The sequence below is a fragment of the Protopterus annectens genome, chromosome 2.part0 (genome assembly GCF_019279795.1).
Source record: "Protopterus annectens isolate FY-2018-M chromosome 2.part0, PAN1.0, whole genome shotgun sequence".
Classification (NCBI taxonomy): Eukaryota; Metazoa; Chordata; order Ceratodontiformes; family Protopteridae; genus Protopterus; species Protopterus annectens.
In genome coordinates, this window is record NC_056728.1 from 55,243,579 (window position 1) to 55,261,078 (window position 17,500).

Consider the following 17,500-nt stretch of genomic DNA (forward strand, 5'->3'; position numbering starts at 1 on the left):
TTTGCAGTTCAGGGAAAGACACACTGAGAAATAATTTGCCCATGATTAATTCATTGTTCTAAAAACAAAACTTGGCTAAAGGCTTTAGGAGCAAAGAATCTGAACTGAAAATTAAATCCACATGAGTCCCTTGGCTGATCAGAAATGCACTGCAGGTGTTCTTATGTACAGTTTGTGTTTTTTTATGTTCTTTGTTGCTATAGGCATGTGAGAAGTAGGTCAAAGTCAGCAAAAAGCACTTGACTTCTTTCCTAATTGGTGTGTGTGTGTGTGTGTGTGTGTGTGTGTGTGTGTGTGTGTGTGTGTGTGTGTGTGTGTGTGTGTGTGTGTGTGTGTGCGTGTGTACCTACATATGTGGCCTATATGCTGAAGATTTGCTGTTTGTTGTTGTTGTTTAATCAAGAAAGATCTACTAGGCATAAGTCTGCCTTTCAGTAAGGTTCCTTGAACTTTTTCAATCATACTGTAAACGTGGAGAATAAGGCAATCAAATTTAGTTTTGCAAGATATCAAGTGTTGGCAACTAACATCCTTACTCTCCTATATTGTATCTCCCCAGCATGAATAGCCCAAGAATAAGAATTTCGATGTAAACTAAATATGTAAGTTCAGCAGTGTTAATGCATTGGTATCCATGAACAACAAATGTCCAGAGTGTTCTGAACAGCAGGGGGACTACATTTTAAAAAGACACTCTGAAGCCTGAGTAGATTGGGAAGTTGCTGTAAGAGAAAAATAGAGTCTGAGGAACATAGTGTTACGGTATCATTTTTGTTGTCTTATCATCTTTGAATTCACTTAGTTAAGAAAAGCAGCAAAGAAAGAAAAAGAAAAACAAACAAAGGAATAGTGAGGCTTAATAAATCAGTGAGCTGATTTGGGTGATGAAAAAAGCAAATTGAATCTGCACAGTCCTCATAAAAGATGGGAGGATCTGCCACACCTAATGCACTGGATCACTGCAGACTGGCTGGTGAAACTTGTCTGTTTTGTGACGAAAATAGTCTAAAAGAACCAAGACAAAATTGCATGTGAAAGAAGCAAGCAGTGGGACCTAATTCTTCAGCGATGTTTTTGAAAATGAATAGAAAAACAGATGACGCCTCTAATTAACCTTGTTTTAACAAATCATGGGAGGATTTCAAGTGACCCACTAACTGCAGCTGTAGACACAGGCACTCAGGCAAGTGAAGAAGCTGAAACCTTAAGGAATCTACTCAGAATAACTATAACCTTTTTTATATATTATTTCTTTTCTCTAACGCAGCTTACCATCAGCAGACACAAGTGCTTCTCTTCAATCATCAAATCTACCTACTCCTCCTGGCCTCCCTTAGAGGCCTCCCTTAGACTAATCTCAATTAGAGTTGGGGATTGATAAGATCAACTGTATCACACTGCTGCAGCTGCTGTGGGATTTTTACTACTTACTCTCTATCTGCCTGTTTCTCACATACACTCAAGCATAATGTTTGAGGTATAGGCATGCATTGTGGACATGCTGGTATATTTCTTATTCCCACTTTGTACAGTGCCCCCATCCACATTCTCTGCTTCCACTAGGGATCCAACAGAAACACTCAGGCAACTACCCTCCCCCTAGGATGGACACCTCAAACTCCAAAGCCACTAATTGAACAAGGGTTACCTGGGTTCTAGTCAGGTCTTTATCCCTCTTTAGCAAAGCACTGATTCAGAATATTTCATAGTGATGTATCTCCACAAAGGAAGCAGTTTAGACAAAAAAAAATGTTGTGTTTGCCCTCAGTAGTAGGAGAATTGTGGAATAACTTTTGAAAGAAAGAACTGCTTAGCACCCAGAAGTCAGCAGAGCACAGGACTGATGGTGGGATGGATTTACAGGAGAAATGATATATCAATGAAACTTGACTGAACTTTTTTGGCTGGCTAAACAGAGTAGACAACAGATGAGCTGTTCCAACTTACAGTTTCTCACATTCTACAAACTTAAATAAATAAAAATCTAAATAATCAGCTTGGCTAAATGCAACTTTTTTTTAAATTTTAGGATGGTATCCTCTGATACATATTAGCATATACAGATTAGAAAACATTAGAGTGGGTGTCAGATTAAGAGTTTAGTTCAAGCATTAGCTGCTGAACTACAGAACTTATTAAATTAAGGAATGGACATTAAAATGTAACTGAAACTGATTAGAGCTCTGCATACATCTGTGTTTGTATAAATGCTCAAATGGGGTTAGTATAATGGCTGGGTGGCTGCACAGAATGTATAATATGAGAATGGACTCAGCAAAGAGACGGGATTGGTCAGACATTTAGCATCTTACATTATCCAAAGCAATGCATCTGGGAAAAAAAATACCCAGGGATTATAAATAACGCTGCAAAAAAGGACTTCAAAACTGGAAGAGGAGCTGGGCAGTTATAACTGAAGAGCTATAGATAAGAAGTATGAGAAGGCAAGCATAAAGAATAGTAGAATCCATAGGTAGAAAATTAACCAATAAAAATGAAATTATGATCCCTGTCTGAAGGCAGCACTTGTTGAGACTCCATTTAGCAAACAGCACTTGATCACACCCCATAACTTAGAACATTATAGTCAGAATGGGTGCAATTTAAATAAGGATAATAAAAGTTAGCATGAAAACAGGGGAAACACAAACTGAAGATTAAATGAATGTAGCATGCAAGCCACTGGGAAATAGGGAAGCAAGATATGTTTAAATATAACAAAGGAATTACTAGTAACTAGTCCTGTGACACAGGTGGATAAAATCTGAGCACTGAGAGTTCAAGGACTGGGAGGGGAGAATAGGAGTGAGAAGCTGACACCAGCTAACCAATCCTAGAGAGAAGGAGGAGGCACATGCATGCTGCATTAATGACATTTGCAGAAGATGTCCATAGTCTGATGGACACATTGGGAAAAGCAGGGCTGGCATGTATAGTAGTGTGCTTACTCTTCCTGTTGGCTGTTGTAATGATCAGGATGCTGCTGTTGGGTTGAAGGTGCATAAATAAGAAATCTACACCCATCCACTGAATTAGCGGACATTCCCTAGGGAATGTGAGGGGCTGGTGGTCATAATCCTGCGAGGAATAAGCAAGTCATTTGGATGTCAAAGGGGCAGGACTGATGATCATTGTGGCAGTGGGAGTCCCAAAGAAAAAGTAATTAATAGAATCCAGTAGGATAGCATAGTTTAGAAAAAAATGTGTGAAAGCAAGACTAAATTTGGAGACCAAAAACTGGCACCATTGAGGTAATGGTTTCATATAGAGGGTTGGAAACATATGGAATTGCCTTCCTTATCAGGTTGTGTTGTCAGAAACAGTTAAGAATTTAAGGGTGCTTGATACAAACATACAGCAGTCACTGAGGAGTCTTGTTTGCAGCTTTAGCAGTATGTAATGAATGGGGCAGATTAGTGGATCAAACAGTATTTTTCAGGCATCATAAAATTTGTTTATTTATTAAATAAATTAGTTATATGGATTGGAAATATGTGATATTAAAGTATTTATAGACATTTGTGGAAAAACATTATTTGTGCTCCCACTAGTTCAAAAGGGAGAAAATCTTTTTGTTACACTAACACCTTATGTTCTTTTGAATTGTCATATTCTTATGCTTGCAGATTGGAAATTTCATGTTAGATTTTCTATTTGGTCTTCCTCTAAAGATGTTCAATGTAGTTTGGATTTTATAAAGTATGGTCACCTTTGTCAAGCCCTTCTATGGGGCTACTTATAAAAAATATACTTTGTTAATTGAAATAGATTAGTTTTCTCATTCCACTTTTCTGTTTTTGAATTTTACTAAACTATCTCTATCTTTGACGGATCACAAAGTTATGTTATTTAGTGTTTCAGTTTCTCATACTAAATTTCTGGAAACTAAATATATTAAAAAATTAAATGAATGGGTTCTTGATACCTCAACTTGGCAAACAATTTTGTCTGACTTGTGGACAGGTGCTCTTCAAGAGATTTTTGTATGAATTGGACTTACTAGTGACTGACTTATAAGTTAAAATATAAAGCAGTATTTTGTTCTTTAGAATGTTAGCTTTGCATTATATGAAAAAAGATTAAAGTAGCATGGTCTGACTATGAATAATAATAGTTCCTCATGCTTTTCTGGATAAATTGTTTTTTGGGAAAATCTTAATTTGCATAGGTTAAAATTATTGTTGCATAAACAAAAGTACTTGTTGGAGAGAGCAAAAATATATGTTCTACCTTTCCTGGATAAAACCATTTAAATGTATTCCTGTTTTATGGATTATATTTTATCAACTCAGTAGATTATTGTTACTCAACAAACTGAAATAATGAATGTAATTTGTGCTTATGTTAAAATTATGTTTTTCTATGTTTCTGGGGCTTCTTTAGAATGGAATGTGAACAAAATAAGTGAGGAAGATAATAAATGTTTGACTAAACAACTGGTTTACCCAAATTAAATAATGTTTTAAAGATTTTGAAAAATTCTTCTTCTTTCCCCAGTCCTGATGATATTCCTTATAGCTATTATAAACTCATTGAGGATTCCAAGAAGCAGATCTTTTTATATGTTTTCAATGAATGGTTAGATTCATATGTGAAGAGTTGAATAGCTTTCTTTTTTTAAAAAAGTGATAGAGTTGATTTAAAAAATTGGAGACCACTAACTCTCAGAAGTACAGATTATAAAATATTTTGTAAATGTTTATACATTTAGATTAGTAATGTTTTTTTCCATATGTTTATCAGGAAGTTTCTGGGATTAAAGGATATTTAAGCAGACATATGTTGCTTTTATTATGAGAAATTTTGATTACATATTATGTATGGATGATCATGGTCTCTTAATTTCTTTTGATAATTATAAGGTCTATGATTCAGTTTGTTATAACAGTTTGAAATTTTGAAATGACATGGTAAATATGATAATGCGTGGATATAATAAATGGTATTTATTCTCTTTTTGGCTAAGACCTCAATGGTTATAGAAGATTGTATTTCTGTTGGAAGAGGTGTAAAACATGAATACCTGCTTAGTGGGTTTTTGAGTTAATTATAAATGCTGTTTATTGAACACTGTTCTTTTTTACATAGCCACGTTGTTTCACATATATTTCCTAACATTTCTCCGCCTTTGCTTATGTCATATGCTGATTATTTATCTCTTATTGTTGATTCTGAGGGATTCATTTATCTTTTTCAGCATGATATTGTCCATCTCTTGTATACTGCTGGTTTACAATTGAATTTCCAAAAATGTGGGTTTTGGTAAAGTTGTTTTCAGAATGTTGTGTTTTTTACTTTTGAGTCCATTACAATATAAAGAATTTCTTTTGCTTCTGAGCAAATATTTAAAACAATTTTTTTGTTATTTGTTTTTTGTGTGAAAGGTACATGTTATGTTATAAAACTGGAAATGTTTTTTCTTTAGAAAGCTTATATTTTACATTCAATAGTTTTGTGTAAACTAGGTTACTTGGGACAGGACAGGTTTTTCTCCTTCCTAAATGTAAAGAAAAACATTTTTTTAATATCTTTTATCTTCTTATGAGATGACTAGATTAAACCCTCTTGAAAGAAACATGGTGTATTGTTCAACAGAAGATGGGGAGGGGGCTTGCTTAATCCTGTTTTTTTTTTAATCCTGTTTTCATTTATATTGGGTTTTGCTCCAGATTTATTCTTCCAATATGAATTTTCCATATATTCTTGTATGGGAAAAATAAGAATTATAGGGAATATGATGTTTTCTTCTGAGCGAGTATGTTCTTCTTCTATCATAAAATAATACATTGATAAGTTTTTTGTTTACATCCTTTCACTGATTATTTACCTAAAAAGGTATAGTACTTTTCTAGTATGGATTCTTTTTATTATGATAGCCTTGGATTCATCATCCTTTTCATTTATTATGTAGTATAAAGCAACGAAGGGACTGTTTTAAACATATTCCTGATGTTTATGATTTTTTATGGTATTTATTGTCAGGTAAGCTCCTCGTTAATGGTCAGATGAAATATAAGATGAAAGATCAGAGACCGTGCCATATCAAAGAAACTATATCATGTTTTTTAAATGTTCTAGGATTCAGTCTTTTTGTACTGTTTTGTTACACTTTTATTCTACTGATATTATTTTTCCTTTACATATTGATATGAGTCTGTATGGTTGCTATGCAAATTGTCCTATGGTTTTGCAAAATACACTGGATGTTTTTTCTTTTTAAAGTATTGCAGAGTATTTGGACTACACATGTGAAAAACTGTTATTTAATATAATATGGAATTGTTCTATTGTGTTGGAAAAATATGCAAGTGGTTATGGCAGAAAATGTGAGAGAATGTCTATATACAATTAAGAAAGTAATATGATATAGTTAGTTTTCTTTGTTCTTGATTGGTTTGTATTAATAAAGTAATATGATATAGTTAGTTTTTTTTGTTCTTGATTGGTTTGTATTAATATTTGTATTCCTTTTTGTATATACATGTACGTTTTTGTTTATTTTAATAAAAATCCCCTTCCTTTTTCAGAAATGGTCTTGGATAATTTCAGTAAGAGCAGGATAGAGGAGATGGAGATGGGAGATGTGAACATAGTAGAGATATGTGTTCAAGAAATATAATGCTTCAGTTGCTGAAGTTAGTTTGGAGGATGTAAACAGTGTGGGTAGTAGAATACCACATTTAATTGTGACTGAGTTGTAGTTAAGTGGCTTGAAAGAAGACATATTAAAACACATGATTAAAGAATAGCAAACAGGAGAAATGATTGATGTCTTGTTGTTGAAGTTTGAAATGGAAGGATTTCCAGGCAGTATGGAGAGCTCCACTGTTAGCATGGATATTGAAAAAAAATTAAATGTGTGCAACAGTGTTTTGGAGAACAATCTGGGCATTTCTGATTGTGATTTGGGACTAATAGAAATAAGATGGATTTATGCGTTGACTGCTGTGCTGCAAAACATGCAAGTACTGTAAATAAAACCAAATAAAAATATAGTATTGTAACTGCCACATGACCAGACCACCACAAAATTAAAACCTGTGACTTTTATTAAACCAGAAATTAAGTGTTTTCATCCACCAAAACATAGACTTCATCAGAATCTAAACCAACATCAAATAAAAGGTTTATATAATAAACATGAAATCAATTACCTTCTCATTAACCAATTAATTAAACAAAATAGTAATTAAAAAGACACACCTGATTTAAAGGGACCAGCAAAGTGTACATTTGATCATTATAATACAAAGCTAAGGATATAAAATCCATATATATAATCAAACCTACCACACTTAAAAAAATACTAAAAAGTCAAAGACAACATAATTAAAAATATATTATAAAAAAGAATCATAAGTATTTTCACTCAATAAAATTGATATGTAATATGTATATTAAAAATCACATTGACTTAACTGCCCAGCATTTTACGTGGGTAAAACTGAAAGGGATCTCCAATGCCATATTTATGAACATTTGTATAGTATAAGCAAGAGAAATAAGAACAATGCCTTATATAAACATCTATCAGTCAGCCCACATGTTCTAAGTTTCATTTTAACATCTTAGAGCAAATTCTGGCCAACCCTAGGGGAGGTGATATAAAATTTTTCTTAGAAGAGAAGGCTCCACGAGTCAATGAGAATATTTCCCTTCAACTCATTTTAAAATATAAGTCTGTTTGAACATTATGAATTATTTCCTACTTTGATGGGATTAATAAAGCAATAGAATTTAACTACTTCAATGTGATTTTTAATATACATATTACATATGAATTTTTTTGAGTGAAAATATTTATGATTCTTTTTATAATATAATTTTAATTAAGCTGTCTTTGACTTTTTAGTATTTTTTAAGTGTGGTAGATTTGATCATATGTATGGAATTTATATTTTTTAGTTTCGTATTACAATGATGAAATGTCAGCTACTGTGCTACAGTGGTTAGCGCTGTCACCTCACAGCAAGAGGTTCTCTGGTTCAATTCTCAGCTGGAGTGCCTTCTGTGTGGAATCTGCTTGTCTTCCCTGTGGTTGAGTGAACTTTAAAGACATGCAGGTATGTGCGTGAGTGTATATGTGCCTTCTGTGAAGGTTGAGCACCAGGATGGCAACTCAACATCATAAAAATCCACTGCCAGTCAAGACCAGACTGGTGATCCATTGTGGTGACCCCTAACTGGGAAAAGCTGAAATACTTTTATTATAATGATCGAACATACACTTTGCTGCTCCCTTTTAATCAGGTGTGCCTTTTTGATTACATTTTTGTTTAATTGGTTAATAAGAAGGTACTTGATTTCATGTTTATTATATAAACCTTTTATTTGATGATAATTTAGATTCTGATGAAGTCTGCATTTTGGTGGACGAAAGCATTTCATTTTTGGTTTAATAAAAGTCACAGGTTTTAATTTTGTGGTAGTCTGGTCATGTGGCAGTTACAATACTATATTTTTATTTGGTTTTGGTCTTTTTTGAGTATCATATCACTGTGCTTGATTTAAAGTACTGTAAACAAAAATAACTCATATGGGAATAAAATAGTGCAAATACAGAAATCTATAATTCAAACAGACTGTAAGTCAGGAGATTCTAGTGATAGATACTTTGTTTGGGACAGTTTATGTTAGAAAAATATGTACTTAGACATATATAAGCTGTTAGGAAAATATGTATTCAGACATATATAAACTGTTAGGAAAATGTGTGCTTAGGCATATATAAATGTACTCAAACATATTTGAAGTGCAAAGGATTGAAAACAGTATAATATGTAATGCATTTGATTCTATTTTACTAGAATGGTAGTAGAAATGAACTTGCATATTATTGCTTGAAGCTTAGCTGTAGTGTGATTAAAACTTTGACCCTGACAGTAGCTAGCTTGGCTGGCATATGTCTTTCAGTGAATATTATCTGCAAAGTTAGAAAGTAATGAATCTGTCTGTATGTGTATCTTTTTCCTGCTTCCACCGAGGAGGATGGCCTTGTGAGCACTACCGGAGATAATGTCCAGCTGGTGAACAGAGAGACAAAGAAATGTATTAAAAAGACATTCATCCATTGTATTCAAACTAATCCAAGAGCCTTGAATTAGTTACATCCTCATACAGACATTGTGACTGACCAGGTGCCTTGCAAGGCTGTAATATTCTCATGGGAAAAAACTTTTGAAAAAGCATTACCTCAGCATTTTCTTATGAATTGTAGTGATGTAAAGACCCTGTCACTGACCACGTCAGTGAGGTGGGCAAAAGCTGATTGTAAATACTATAAAATGGAGGGTATTTCCTGAATAAAGTTAGTCAAAACTCTGTACATGTTTATGTATGGTTTTTTGCCTCCTAATGTACATTAGTAGAATGCATATTTGTTTGATACTTGAGCATCCTGCATTACTGTCTGTCATTTTGAAAAACCTAATGATTTTTACAGTCTGATTTAACAATTTATTTAACATTTTGGTCCTTTAGCCGGAATTCCCTTGGTAAGCTACAGGTCAGAGTGCATGTAATAAATCTACACAGGAGGAGTTGACAAAATGGTTCTTCTTAAAGTGAAAAGACCTCCGACTGAATTGTTGTGTGTAAAGAGGCTGTCCACTTTCTGATCTGTGGCTGAAAAGCGGAAGACTGGGCCCCAAGAAGAAAAGACAGCGGGGGGAGGCTCAGGTAAGGAGAATTTCCCTCTTTGTCTTTGTTTTAGATCAGGGACCAGGTTACACTGTGCTATTGCTAAGGTTTGTGATAGCAGGGAGAGAGATAGTCGAAGTATTGTATCTTGAGTCATAGATCAGGGAATAACAAAGCAAAGTAAACAGTCATTCTAGACACTGCTGTGGATATGGGGAAATAAGATACCACGTGGTACAAGAGAAAGTCTTTTTAAGACATGGGAAATCAGTGCACTAAAATTATGAGATCCGCCTAACGGATAATGTGAAGTATATGCAATTGCAGCAAGCAGATAATGTGAGATATTATACAAAATGTGTTAACAACTATGAATTTGATAGTAAACTAGATAAACTTTCACTAGTTAAACTCCTTAAACAAGCTTTAATCTGATGCAGGACGTCAGGCAAAAAAAGCAAAAAGCAGCACCAACTAGGCATACCTCAAGCACATAGGTGAATTGAGGAAGCAAATTGTAGAAAAACAGAAGCTTAGAAAATTCTGAAACATTTTTAGACAACAGAGTGAAAGGTCTGACAGACAGAATCTCTGAAAAATGGAAACTTAGAGCAGACTGGACTTGCATTAATTAATGCATACAACAGGAAAATGAGACAATAGATGGATATTATGCTAGATTATTAGAATGCTTTAAACAACAATTAAAAAAATGCATTTTTAAAGGTTGCATTGCCCCTATCAGTAGCTTTATTACAAAGCATATGATAGATCACTGAACAAGCAGGCTGCAAGCCTTACTTGAGTATGCTAGACGTACTGAAAGACACTTTAATAGTAAAAAGAAAAAAAAGGCACAAGTCTTCACTGCTGAAGTATTTGTATTACAGTCAGATAAAAAGGGCATCTAGCTAGGGACTGTAAACAAAATAAGAAAGCAATGACAGAAGATAAAGGAGATGAGGACTGACTATATGATAGTGATAATAACCAAAAATCATCAGGAAAGGTTAATAAACAAAAAGAAAATGTAAATGTAGTAGAGGGAATAAATGAAGTACAAACAAATGTAGAGGATGAAAATGGAAATAAAATTCTAGATTTAGCATTGTTGAGCCTGGAGCTCTACCTAGCAAATACAAAACCAGAAGTGACACTTCTGGTGGAGGGAAGGGAAGTCAAATTCCTGTGTGACTCAGGAGCGTCACGGACTTTGATACACCCCTCCAAGTTACCAAAACATTCTGAATCACCTGATTATATATTAGTAAAAGCAGCAAATGGACAGCTATACAGGGAACCACTCTCCCATAATATAGCAATAACTGACCCTGTTTCAGGTATGACTCAGAAAAGTAAAATTGTAGTTTCTGCAAAATGTCCAGTAAACTTACTGGGAAGAGACCTTGTGCAGATATTTGGCATAGCAGTAGTTCCTACCATGCAGGGTATGGAGGCACAAAGACAAATGAATGCTTTTTTGTGGTGTGATCGGAGGGTAAAGCCTATTATTGGTACAGCCAGGACCTAGTTATGACTGGTCCAGGGGCAGTAACCAAAGAACTGATGAACGTAGCCATCAGTAAGGTACCCTCCCTTGACACTGATCAGCAGCACTTGTTACATTGTACTCTATACTACTGTAGCACACCAGGACCTGATAAGAAATATAAGCAAGAATTGTTCAAAGGGAGGAAAAAATCCTGCTGACAGATTAATATTACAAACTTTATGTTGGGATACTGAGGGAAACAGTGTAGTAAGCTGTTCATTACCTCAGGAATTCATGAGATTGTATAAGTCCAATAGACTGCCACATGTCAGCTTGACAAAAAACAAAAGTGTTAAATGGGCAGACTTAGAAAAAAAAGGTAACAAAATGGGAAAACAGACTGATTTAAAAATGTCAGGACAAGGGATACAAAAACAAAAACTGAATTGGTTGACACAGACACATACAGCTGTACACTTGCAATCTAGTGAGGACAGCTGATTAGCATTTTAAAAAAAAAAAAAGAGAAGAGGCCTTGTGTAAAATTCCAACAACTCTGTGGTCAACAGGCAAGTTAGATGTAGGGCTTATTCAAACAGCAGGACCAGTTACAATTACCCCAAAGTCAGCTTTTAGACCACAGAAAAGACAATACCTTTTGAGAAAGGATGCAGAAGTAGGAATTAAGCCTATAATAGCAGCATTACTCAAAAAAGGAGTACTGGTAGAATCTCCTGATTCACCATGTGATACACCCCTATTTCCTGTTAAAAAAAGCAAACGGAAAATGGCAGATGGTACAAGATTTATAAGCTGTAAATAATGCAGTAATACCTAGAGCACCTATGGTGCCAGACCCACATACCTTGTTGAATGATTTAAAGCCACAACAGAAGTATTTTACTGTGGTAGATATAAGCAATGCTTTCTTCTCAATACCTATACATCCTGATAGTCAATATTGGTTTGCATTTACATTTCAGGGTAAAAGGTATACATATACTCGACTACCACAGGGATATTGTGAGAGCCCAATACTATTTGCAAAAAAAAAAAAAAAATGGCTAGCAACCTGGCAGGGTTTACCCCACCGGAAGGTAGTCAAATTTTACTTTATGTAAATAACATCTTGCTAGCAGCACCCAGCAGCAGTGCAGGGTGAATACAGTAGCATTATTAAAATTTTTTTAGTAATACAAGGACAAAGTAAACAAAAGTAAGTTACAACTTTGAAAAAAAAAAAAAAACACAGGTTAGATACCTGGGATATGTGATATCCAATAAAGGTAAAATACTAGATAAAGAGAGAAAAAAAAAAAAAAAACAGCAATTTTGCAAGCACCCAAACCAACAACTAAGAAAGAAATAATGTCTTTCTTAGGTACAACTAATTTTTGTTGGAGCTGGGTACCAAATTATTTTACAATAGAAAACAAAAGCAGAAATGGCTTTCTGCAGGTTAAAGCAGTTAATAGCTTCTTCATTAGTTTTAAGACTTCCAAGTTATCACAAACGTTTTTTTCAGACCGTAGATTGTAAGCAAGGGTACATGACATCAGTATTAAAGCAACAACATGGGGATAAGCAATGCCCCATAGCTTACTATTCATTACAGTTAGACCCAGTGGTGCAATCTTTGCCTCACTGTGTACAAGCAGTAGTTGCAGCAATGGCAGTGCAGGCTTCAGCCTCAGTAGTGTTGTTCCACCCTCTCACATTGAGAATGCCTCATGCAGTTGCAATAATTCTGCTACAAAAAAAAAAAAAAAAGGTTGCATACCTTTCTCCTGCTAGACATCTTTCATGTATGTCCATACTGCTGAGTCAACCTCATATGAACAGTTAGCTTTACCTAGACAAGATCTTACAGATATGCCCTTGGATGATGCTGAGGTGACATATTACGTGAATGGCTCATGCAAAAGGGGTCCTACAGGAAAGAATCTATGCAGTAGTTACAGACACTGAAATTTTAAAAGCACAAACTGCCACACAACTTGTATGCTCAAGCAGCAGAACTGGTAGCTTTGACAGGAGCATGTATTTTGGTAAAAGGCAAGAAAGTGAACATATATACTGATAATCAGTATGCTTTTTCTGCAGTGCATGTGTTTGCACAACAATAAAGAAAATAGAGGGATGATTACATCCAGTGAAAAACCTATTAATCATGCGCAATTTATTTTGGAGCTATTAGAATCTATTCAGCTGCCTACCAAAGCAGCTATTTGTAAATGTGTAGCTCATACAAAACAACAGGATAAAATTTCAAAAGGTAATGCACGAACTAATGCAGCTGCAAAGCAAGCAGCCTCAGACTCAGAAACTTTATTTCTAAATGCGAAATTACAACCCTCTGAGATTTTAGATTTAGACATGTTAAAAACAATGCAGATGCTTACTACAAAAGCAGAAAAACAAAAATGGGTAAAACAAGGTGCAATTTTTGAAAATGAACTGTACATTTCCAAAGGGAAAAAAACAATATTGCCGTCTAATTTATTTAAATATGCAGCTTTGTTGAGCCATGGGCAGAGCCATGTCTCAACAGGGGGGATGGTACAGTTAGTAAATAGAATATTCCAAATATATGGATACATAAATTATACAATAAAATTTTGTGCAGCTTGTCATACTTGTAACAAGCACCATGCACAAGGAGCATTTAAAACAAGCAAGGAGTTTCCTACACCACCATATCCGCTCCATACTATTTGTATGGACTTCATAGAGTTGAATAAATGTGAAGGAAGGAAGTTGATGAGTGAGACTCAGAAGAATTGGATTTGCTGTTTACCTCTAGCATTGCTGAGCATGAAAACAGTAACAAATGTAAAGCGTTTGATCCCCTTTGAAGTAGTATTTGGAAGGGCATACTATGTGCCTCAGTGGAAAGCTCTCATGCCTGCAGAGCTGGAGGCTGACAGTTCATTAGCTAATTATATAAAAAAAACTGTTAATAAATAAAATCTGTTTTGCAGTTTAACTCTTTTTCAGACAAAAGAACTTTCAGCTGAATAAGAACTTTGTGACTGATACACAAGGGCAAAATGGCCAAGAGTAAAGCAAACAAAAAAGCAGAGCAACCCAAGAACTATTGCATAATTATTTTGTTAGCTGTGCATTTGTTGACTATAAGTGTGACAATTTTTCTCTTATTGTGGTTTTTCCCTGCACTCAACCACACAAGTGAAAGTGAGAAGACATGATGAACTGTTTATAGACTGGCATCCAAACTTTAACACATACCTGGCCATGAAGCGTGTGTATACAGAGACTATGAACATTTCAAATTGCTGGGTTTGTACAGCTATACCAACAGCATATGAAAGACTGTTAATGTCCACTGTCCCTCTGGGGATAAAATGAGACTTGGGAAAGTTTTTTTTTTAATACAGAAACTGTGAGATCACAGGACAAAATAGCTTTATTTTTACCTGTCACACAAAAAGGAGTTGTATGTTCCTACAAAGTGATACCCTCCAGGTGGGCTGGAGTAATGGTAATATAACAATGTCTTATAAATGTTACATTAAAGTCAAAAGTGGGGTACTGTTTGTGATACTAACTATAATTCATATCTGAGTTCAATGAAAACTACATTAAATGCAGTGTGACAATCCAGTCTTAACTAAGCAATTGTCTATTAAAGATAGAAAATGTTTCATGCAGGGATAACACGTATTAGTACCAAAGTAATGATTTTATTTGTGGGAAAAAGGCATATGAATGGTTACCTGAGAATTGGTCCGGCAGTTGTTTTTTGGGTTATCTGGTTCCAGCAATAAGACATACTGCAGAATTACCTTTGGGTAAGAAAATGTAAGGGAAACAGCTCAAAAAATCTAAAGGTCCAGTTAAAAAACCTGTGAATCCAGTTGGAAAGAATCGAAGCTGGTTGAAAAGACCATAATTCAGTAAAAGACAAAAGTAAATTGACTCATATGGACTTGGGCAACAGTGTTATATCCAGGGCAGAAATACCACCAGCCTATGAAGCAGTCAAATCGATCTGGGAGCTGAGGAAGCTGTCAAGAAGCCATGAGTAATGCAACTTTTTCCACCCTAGAATTGGTGACTGATAAACTGAATGCAATGAGAACTGTTGTGCTACAAAATCGAATGGCTCCTTACTTCACCCTAGCGGCAAGAGGTGGTACACGAAGAAGAATGCTGTGCTTTTATCCCTGAGGATCGCACGAGACAAATAATCACCTAGAGGTAATTCAGCAAGTATCAGCAATGACTAAACCAGGCCCAAACCCACTGACGGACTTTTTCCAGAATCTGTTTGGGGGGTGGGGTTCCATCCTATTGAACATTTTAATTGCTATTTGTGTGGGTATACTCCTAATAGGAGCATGTGTTTACTGTGGAATTCCCTGCATGAAAAGATTAATCAAAAATTTGTTGATATATCTGTTACTAAAACTTTTTACCAAAGTGTTGAAATTAAAAGATTGATTTCAGATGATGATTTTTCTGAAATATAAAACAAATGACTAGCTTAGCTGAAAGTCCTTAGAAAGGAAAAGGCTAAGAAATGAAATGATATTGTTTATGTTTCTAATAGAATGAAATGCATTAACAGGAGGGAGAATGTTAGAAAAATATGTACTTAGACATATATAAGCTGTTAGGAAAATATGTATTCAGACATATATAAACTGTTAGGAAAATGTGTGCTTAGGCATATATAAATGTACTCAAACATATTTGAAGTGCAAAGGATTGAAAACAGTATAATATGTAATGCATTTGATTCTATTTTACTAGAATGGTAGTAGAAATGAACTTGCATATTATTGCTTGAAGCTTAGCTGTAGTGTGATTAAAACTTTGACCCTGACAGTAGCTAGCTTGGCTGGCATATGTCTTTCAGTGAATATTATCTGCAAAGTTAGAAAGTAATGAATCTGTCTGTATGTGTATTTTTTCCTGCTTCCACCGAGGAGGATGGCCTTGTGAGCACTACCGGAGATAATGTCCAGCTGGTGAACAGAGAGACAAAGAAATGTATTAAAAAGACATTCATCCATTGTATTCGAACTAATCCAAGAGCCTTGAATTAGTTACATCCTCATAAAGACATTGTGACTGACCAGGTGCCTTGCAAGGCTGTAATATTCTCATGGGAAAAAACTTTTGAAAAAGCATTACCTCAGCATTTTCTTATGAATTGTAGTGATGTAAAGACCCTGTCACTGACCACGTCAGTGAGGTGGGCAAAAGCTGATTGTAAATACTATAAAATGGAGGGTATTTCCTGAATAAAGTTAGTCAAAACTCTGTACATGTTTATGTATGGTTTTTTGCCTCCTAATGTACGTTAGTAGAATGCATATTTGTTTGATACTTGAGCATCCTGCATTACTGTCTGTCATTTTGAAAAACCTAATGATTTTTACAGTCTGATTTAACAATTTATTTAACAGTTTAATAAAGACTCTTGTCATCAAGCCAGAAGATGTCAGGGCCTATATTCATGTAGGAACTGAAAGTTTTGGTGAGCTGACATTTGAAACGTTTGATGTAGCAGAAAATGTTTTGATTAAATTGAATGCAAAGTCATTTTTTGATCCATGAAATAAATATGTTGTACAAGGAGCATATACAATGTTTAAAAAAGGAACATATACAATGTTTAAAAGAAAGATGAAGCTTCATTTCAGGACTGCAGATGTTACAGATGTGAAATAAGAACTTATTTTACTGAAAATTTTAAAGAAGTGGTTGGAATAAAGAAATGTTTTGACGTCAGGGGTTTATGGAATAGGGTTTGGGAAACGGATGCAAGTTTAAGCAACACTGAGGCGAAATTATGTCATTTATCTAGTGTGGTCAATGTAAATAACAAAAAGGGCATGCTGAAGTATAGCAGGTAACTAAAATATGTTTTTTGTGCAGCTAATGAACATTTAATTAATGAGTGCAATAAAAAGAGATATGTCCAATGTGGGAAGATGATACATGTAAAAAAATAACTGCAAGATGTTATGCATGAAATGTAGAAGTACACACCATTTTTGGTTTCATTTTAAAAGGATGGGAGCAATGAAAATATTGGACACTTAGAAGTTGTAAATGAACATGCCATTCAAGGTTGTATACTCAATAAAAGTACAAAAGAGGAAATCTTTGAAGTAGATGACATGCAAAGGGATGTATATAATACTGAGACAAAATATGTTTGAAGGTCTGACAGATGAAGAAGACAAATCAAGTGAAGGTGATGCAAGAGAAAAAAGAGTCTGTAGGAACTAGAGGATGGAAGGGGTGATTAAATTGCATAATGAAAGTGTAAAAAGGAAAGGGGTAGTTTTTAAATATATTTTAATGTCAATAGTATAATTAATGAAAAAAGAAGAT